Here is a 7,756-nt window from a genome sequence, read left to right on the forward strand (position 1 = left end):
TCCCAACATTTTATGTAACAGCTTCATTCCAAAATGGATTAAATTAATTATTTTCCTCAAACAATAACAAACAATAACCCATAATGACAATGTGAAAGAAGTTTGTTTGAAATCTTTGCAAATGAAAAAAAAAAAAAAAAAAAAAAAAACGATTCACATGTACATAAGTATTCACAGCCTTTACCATGACACTCAAAATTGAGCTCAGGTGCATCCTGTTTCCACTGATCATCCTTGAGATGTGTCTACAACTTTACCTGTGGTAAATTCAGTTGATTGGACATGATTTATAAAGGCACACACCTGTCTATATAAGGTCCCACAGTTAACAGTGCATGTCAGAGCAAAAATCCAAGCCATGAGGTTCAAGGAATTGTCTGTAGACCACCATTACAGGATTGTATCGAGGCACAGATCTGGGGAAGGAAGTGAATACTTTCCGGATGCACTGTATAGTCACTGTAGTCAAATTATCATTCAAACTAAATGGTGAAGCGATGATTTTCTTTTAGTTCACTGATAGAAAGTTTTGCTTAATGGGATAGTTCACCCAAAAATGAAAATTCTGTCATTACTTACTCAAATTACTCACCCTCATGTTATTTCAAAACTGTAAGACCTTTATTCATCTTTGTAACACAAATTAAGATATTTTTGATGAAATCCAAGAGCTTTCTCACCCTCCATAAACAGCAAGAATCCTACCATGTTCAAGGTACCAAGAATATTGACAAATTAGTGCATGTGACTTTAGTGGTTCAACCGTACTTATAGGAAGCTACAAGAATAGATTTTGTGTGGGGGAAAAAAAAAACTAAAATAACAACTTTACTCAACTAATAATGAGCAAAGGTGTTACAGGTTTTGAATGACATGAGGTTGAATAATTAATGACAGAATTTTCATTTTTAGGTGAACTATCCCTTTAATGACATTTCAGTAGTTAAATTAATTGTATAGTTCAAATGACAAAACTGTGATATGTATTCATCAATAATTGTTTATTCCCCCAATTACTGACTTTCACAAAAAGTTAGAATGTAAGTTTATGAAATATAGCCTCAACACAAATCATTTAGTTCAACCCACAAATCCAGGCCATTGGCACCTACTGAGAAGTGAAATTGTATCCTCTGTCCCATAGCATACATGTGAAGGTGCAGTGTTTCATTATTGTGTCTTTTGTATGTAGTCTTTTTCTTACCATGCTCCTCTGGTGATGTTGTACCTCAGAGACCCAGCATGAGACACTCACCCATCTCTTTGTCTGTCATTCAGCAGATCTTGTTTTAGGCTGCTGGGAGAGAGGTTCCCACAGAGGTGTGTAGCGTTTTATCAGCTAGGTAAGTTAACCAACCGTTCCTAAGTGCTGATGTTTGATAAGAGCAAGCGAGTCACAGCCAAGCCAACAAAGAGTGACTTTGTCAGTTCTGTCACATAGACCCAAAATGCCATTTTATTCAGGGGGACAAGAGGTGGATTTTCCTCCTCTGTAATCTGTAGCCATACATCGGATACTCGAGCTGGAACTAAGAGTGCTCTGTTAGTCCTTCACTTACATAAGGGGCATTAAGCCCATAACACCTATACTGAGGCCTGTAATGTTACTGTATAGAAAAGCAACATGATACATTGTACATTGTGAACTTGAGATTTGACTTTGCCTTTTCCTTCTATCTTTTGTAGCTGCACAAAGCTGCATGTTAAACCTTTTGAAAATTACAAACCAGTCGCAGCTTACTGTGTCTATGAGGGAACTCATACAGCACTTTTCTCTGGACTGCTTTTTCATGTTTTCCTACAGACTTAGCTTTCAGCCCATATAGAAAATGGAAAATATATCTAGAAAAAGAAAATATATTCCTTATATATTAATGATCAATATATTAAATTATTTAATGTATATTAAATATACAGAATAATATATTGTGCTAATAATATATTACAATATATTGAGTAATACATGGGGAATTTGCTGCTTTTCAGATCTTGAAAAATATGCAAGTAATATATTTACTTATATTCAATAATGCACTTTTTATATAGATGTTCATGTGATAAAATATAGTACTGTGTTTTGTTGTATGTGCAATATGTGCACAGTTGTGAGGAAACGATAGATAGATAGATAGATAGATAGATAGATAGATAGATAGATAGATAGATAGATAGATAGATAGATAGATAGATAGATAGATAGATAGATAGTCAGACCATTTAATCTTTAAACAGAAATAAGCCTCACAGTCTGTAAGATAATAATGCACTTATCTACATGCATTATGTCCCACTAACTGATCTAATGAAATAAAACCTTTTGTGTCTCCAGTGCAGCACTGCATTCTCTAGTCATGAGGTGCAGTAACTGATGGCAGATGGTGGCTGTTGGCATTTGTACCCGGCTGGCGCACAGACTGAGTAACGGAAAGCTCGGTGTGAGGCACAAACAGCTCTCACTCGACACTTTAAACCAACCATGTAGGACAATATCATAACCAGACTCAAAAAATTATTTTTTGACAGTGGATTAGTCCATATAGTTTCAGATATAATGTCACATATAAGAAGAATCATTGTAAGATCACCTTGGGTTGTGTTATCTAATGCCCTTGAAGGTGTTAGCATCCGTTTTGCTTACTTACTGAATTCAAGAGCCAGACTTTTCAAGCGGATTTCCTGTAGGACAGAAGATCTAAAGCAGATGAGCAGAAATTATTTTTTTCAGGGTTCTCAGGGAACATCAGCTTTGAGTTCTGCATTAGCGCAGTAAATTTCCAGTGAATTCATTGAGACGTGAGATAACCACAGCAGGTTGTAAAGTAAATCAAACCCTGATGTTGGTTTTGTCTGGTTGTACATTGACAGAGGTCAAACACCAGGCAAAACACTGGGAAAACAGCACCATCCAAAGTTTCAACAGAAATTTCTAATAAATCATCTTTATTCAGGGCTTTTCAGATGTTCTTTATTTAACGCCAGTTTGTAGTGTGCAAATACATCTTTCTGGAACCCAACAAAAAAGCTGAAGGCATGTGTTATTTATTTTGTTTGTCGTCATATTGTTTTGAACATAAGATATACATGATTTTTAGTGTCCTTTGTAGAAGACATAAGTACTCAGTTACAAAGAAAATAAGGCATTGTTTTCTTAATTAATATTCTTCAATAGCATTACCTGTAACACTCCTCTGTTTCTTTCTTTTTTTTCCTTCTTTTTTTGCAAAGATAAGGTTTAATCAATTTTATCCACTGACCAGCTACAACATTAAAACCACTTATATTGTGTAAGTTTCTTTCGTGCTTCTAAAACAACTTTGATGTGTCAAGGCATGGACTCCACAAGACCTCCGAATTTGTCCTGTTTCTAGCACCATTAGCAGCAGATCCTTTAAATTCTGTAAGTTGTGAGTTAAATCTTTTGTAGCCTCTAAAAGGTGGTTCAAAAAAAAATATTATAGATATTTTGGCAAAATAAGAAATAATAAGAAAAATGTACACATCTCCATTCTGTTCAAAAGTTTTCACCCCCCAGCTCTTAATGCATGGTTTTTCCTTCTGGAGCATCAATGAGCATTTGGACATTCTGTAATAGTTGCATATGAGTCCCTCAGTGTGAAAAGATGGATCTCAAAATCATACAGTCATTGTTGGAAGGGTTCAAATACACAAAAATGCTGGAAAACCAAATAATTTTCGGGACCTGAAGGATTTTTCTGAAGAACAGCAGGCAGTTTAACTGTTCAGGACAAACAAGGGACTTATGAACAACTATCACATTCAGGTAAGAACACATTAATAAGAATCAAGGAGATGTCAACTTTTGAACGGAGTCATTTTTATAAATTCAGCTATTATTGTCTCTTGTACTACATGTAAACATCTTTTATGTGAAATAGTGCCATGGATGGTCTGTCAAACAAATATCTTCTAAATAGGACAAAAATGAACAGCTTGGCTTTTATACAGCATATAAAATGGCACACAGTAAGTCTGTTTTCCACATCATATCACGTTAGTACTGCGATGTGTGACTTTACCCAATTCATGCAAAATATATTACATTTCAAACATAATTCGGCATGTCAGTTACAGATATCAGATTTGAGAGATCAGATTTATCTCTGATTTGAGATCACAGTAATCTTGCAAAACGAGTTTTTCATCTGTTATGGTAATGTAAATGTCCATTCCTCTTGAAAGAGGAGCTTCTGTTTCCCCATCTCACTGATGACACAGATGTGCTGTGAAGGGGAAGAAATCGCTTACGTGAGTCGAGCAATAAATATAGCAGAAAATAAAACTGTAGAAATAACGCAACAAAATGTTTTTTTCTTCTTGTTTTCTGCTTTTTGTGAGAGATGTTTTTTATATCATTTTTAGATGTGGGGGGGGGTTTTTTTCATGTTGTGTGAGGCTGATTAGAGTTTTCTAGGAAAGATGAATGCTGTGCTGCATGCCAGATTTCATTTGGATGTTCACCAAGTCCTGCTCAACACTCAGCAATGACATTCAGGCTACAGGTTTAGATGACTGTGAGATTCATGTCTTATATAATGTTGTAAGCTTTGATGTTGGTAGGCCTTTTTATGCAGCCTTAAACCTTTCCTTTTTTTACTGGCAATAATTTCAGATTTTTGGTTGTGCTGTGCTTTGATGTATTTGAAATAAGACAACTTTAAAAGGTGATTTTTCTCAATATTTAGATTTTTTTGCACCCTCAGATTCCAGATTTTCAAATAGTTGTATCTCAGACAAATATTGTCCAAAACATACATCAAAGGAAAGCTTATTTATTCAGCTTTCAGATGATGTATAAATCTCAGTTTCGAAAAATTTACACTTAAGACTGGTTTTGTGGTCCAGGGTCATATTTTACGAGGAAGCGATATTGTACAAATTCATACAATCTGATGGTACTGAAATGATTTGTACAAAGGAGTGTCTATTTACACTATTTAACTTGTTGGCAGAGGCTGTTTAAACTAACTCCACCCACCAACTTGTGGTGTAACAAATGTAACAACATTACAAAAAAGGCCTGCTGATGGAACAGTTCCAGTGGTACGTGGTAAATCACTGAGCAGTGACTTTTTGACGCGATCAACCTGAGTTAAAATCTGCCTTTTACTCCTCGTCCTCCCTTTTCACAACACATATCAAACTGGAAAGGCATTTATTTTCAATAAAATGAATGAAGAAAACAAAGTGCCTCATGGGTGTTTATCAGTTAGGGCTTGGGGTTAGGTGTAGGGATGGCTTTATTGTCCCAAGAAGAGACAATAAAAATGTAATAATTTTAATAAAAATTATTATTTAGACTCAATACATTGTTATTGCATTATATTGTTTTATAATGTACTACAATACTGAGATGAAAATATCTGCGAGTTGCACTAAGTAGTATAAATAGCATCTAACTAATTTTATTGCAAAGAAAATGCTACAAGTTTTTTTTTTTTTTTTTTTTTTTTTTTTTTTTTTGACACTTAGTGTAAATAGTGTCTATTGCCACTGCTTTTGTACAAAAAGTAAGCATCAAGTTCCATGCCTTAACCTATAATGGGGCTTAAGATGATGATAGTATGAAATAAATGACACTAATTCATACAAATTAGCCATCAATTTGCCAAACTGTAAAATAATTACGAATTGCTAAGTGAGTGAGTTGCATTTTCCTGTGGCTCCAGATATAAGTGTCATGTTATACTGTACCTGTTTAAAGGTCTGTCCACACCAAGAATAAATATAAAGATACATATAACAAAAATTATGTTAGCATCCACACCAACGCCAATATTGTTCTGTTTAATATAAGTGTGCACTGCCGTTTTGACTCCTGCTGCTTTAAGTTTTAAAGCGTTTCAAAGTTGTGTGGATTCTGATTGCTGTCAGTGTTTTTATTTTTATTTTTGAAATTTTTTTTGTGATTGATTTGGTTTATTTCATTTGTTTGTTTATTTAGTTCTGTTATGTGGACTTCCCTATCCTTACAGAACTGGAACAATAATTACAACTTTATAGTTGTTGTTGTTAAAGCTACTGTCCTTGGTAAAAATGGGTCTTGAGACTTTTATTTTGAAAGATATTTATGTTTCATTGTTTCTGTTCTCTCTGCCTGTGTTTTCTTCCCGTGTTTGAGTTAGCTTCCATAGTTACTATTATATTTTCATGATTTCTGATTATGTTCACCTGTGTCTTGTTTAGTTCCTCATTTACTTCTGAAAATATCTAGCCTTGTGTTTCTCTTCAGTTTTCTGGTTATTGTCTTAGTTTTGTAAAACTGTTTGGTTGCTGTTTTCATATTGAATTATCTTCTTGATTTAAATAAAATACTGCAGTATAAATCTTCAAACTCCTTCCTACAATGTTACAAACAGAGTTCTGGATTTAAAAAATTAGGTACCACGATACCCTGTCCAAAAAACAACAACTGTACTGTTTTGGTACTTCATAGACATGAACTTACATTGAGGTCTCTCATTGTAGTCCAGAGCATAACCCACCATGACACGATTAGGAATAACAAAACCATCATCTGCAGAGAAACATAAATAACCAGATCACAGTAATCGCAGTCATGTTCAGATAATCTCTCTATCCCCTGCGTGATATTGTGATTCATTATGGCCCATTTCTGCAGGCCAGAAGTAGTGTTTGAGCACCCTCGATCACTCACAGTCTGGGAGCTCCACTGCCCCGTGAGGAACCCTCTTAAACCAGCAGCCTGAGTGAGGAGACAGCAACACATTAACATCACTAACGAAACCCTCAACCTCCATTAGATCTCATTCAGAATGATGAAAATGTCACAATCTGCCTCTCTAGATTTGTTCTCAGGCTGTGCATCCTCTTACAGTGTTTTAAAGTAATTCCCCCTCTGATCTCACCCTTCAGCTTTCACCATTTGGGCTGGAAAGTCTCCATGTGCTGTAGAAGGGCTCTCATGGTCTTTCCTGTGTCCACTATTGCCTGTGAGGAAATGAATACATATACAGTTACACTGGAATGGATATATGGTGATACATGAGACAAAAGCTCTGTTCTAATAAACTGGCTATTTGATTTCTGTCTTCCTGTGGAGTTCTGCAGGTGCAGATTCCATGTGGGTTTGCTCATACTGTAAGTGATTACTTGTACTCCACATAAAGAGCAATTTTGCAAGCCATAAAAAATATCATTCTTCACATGAAGCACACAAGAAAAATTCACAATTGACCTCAAAAGAGTTTGACGTTTTGAAGCTAACAATGCATGCATTCTGACAGCTTCATGTCTTTAGTGCAGCTATAATATGATGCTTTTTATAACAGAGCTATTTTTTCAGAGTAAGAGAAAACAAGTGTTTAACTTATAAATGAACCACACAGTAAATAAAATAAGAATGGAAATTGGCACACAACTCATAATGACAGTTTATAACAATTAACAAAACAGACCCAAAGCTTACGGGAAAAAAGATCAACAGCACTGTTTGCCTTTAATGCAACAGCTCATGTGATAGAGTGATCTACACGGGTGATTTCAGACTGGTAAATGTCTGATATGAAATCAGATCTGAAAGGAAAATACCTTTCTACTCTATTGTTTTCCAGACACAAGACAGACTCCCCTGCACATGTGCAATTTTTCATTCATTATTCATAACAACCTCTGTTTGCTTCTCTCTTGTACTTACATTTCAGCTGGCTTATCATGTGTTTTTATGATTGTTTTCAGTTTTTTTCACCTTAAATATAATTACAATTCATGATAACAA

General features: G+C 35.0%; 2 long non-coding RNA genes across 3 annotated transcripts; one reads left to right on the forward strand and one right to left on the reverse strand.

The window, feature by feature from the left end:
- The first annotated feature begins 338 nt into the window (after positions 1-338).
- Positions 339-3,545, forward strand: LOC122142230. 2 transcript variants are annotated; one of them, XR_006158460.1, is made up of 3 exons: positions 339-489; positions 1,279-1,343; positions 2,330-3,545. It is a non-coding gene; the product is annotated as an uncharacterized LOC122142230 (long non-coding RNA). The 2 variants fall into 2 exon arrangements; XR_006158461.1 differs by having other exon boundaries at positions 1,282-1,343.
- Positions 3,546-3,686: 141 nt separating this feature from the next.
- LOC109092630 lies at positions 3,687-7,273 on the reverse strand. Its single transcript, XR_006158467.1, has 3 exons — positions 6,888-7,273; positions 6,467-6,724; positions 3,687-4,241 (listed from the first exon to the last, which is right to left on the reverse strand). It is a non-coding gene; the product is annotated as an uncharacterized LOC109092630 (long non-coding RNA).
- Positions 7,274-7,756: the final 483 nt, after the last annotated feature.

This window comes from Cyprinus carpio, chromosome B24 (genome assembly GCF_018340385.1).
Source record: "Cyprinus carpio isolate SPL01 chromosome B24, ASM1834038v1, whole genome shotgun sequence".
Lineage (NCBI taxonomy): Eukaryota > Metazoa > Chordata > Actinopteri > Cypriniformes > Cyprinidae > Cyprinus > Cyprinus carpio.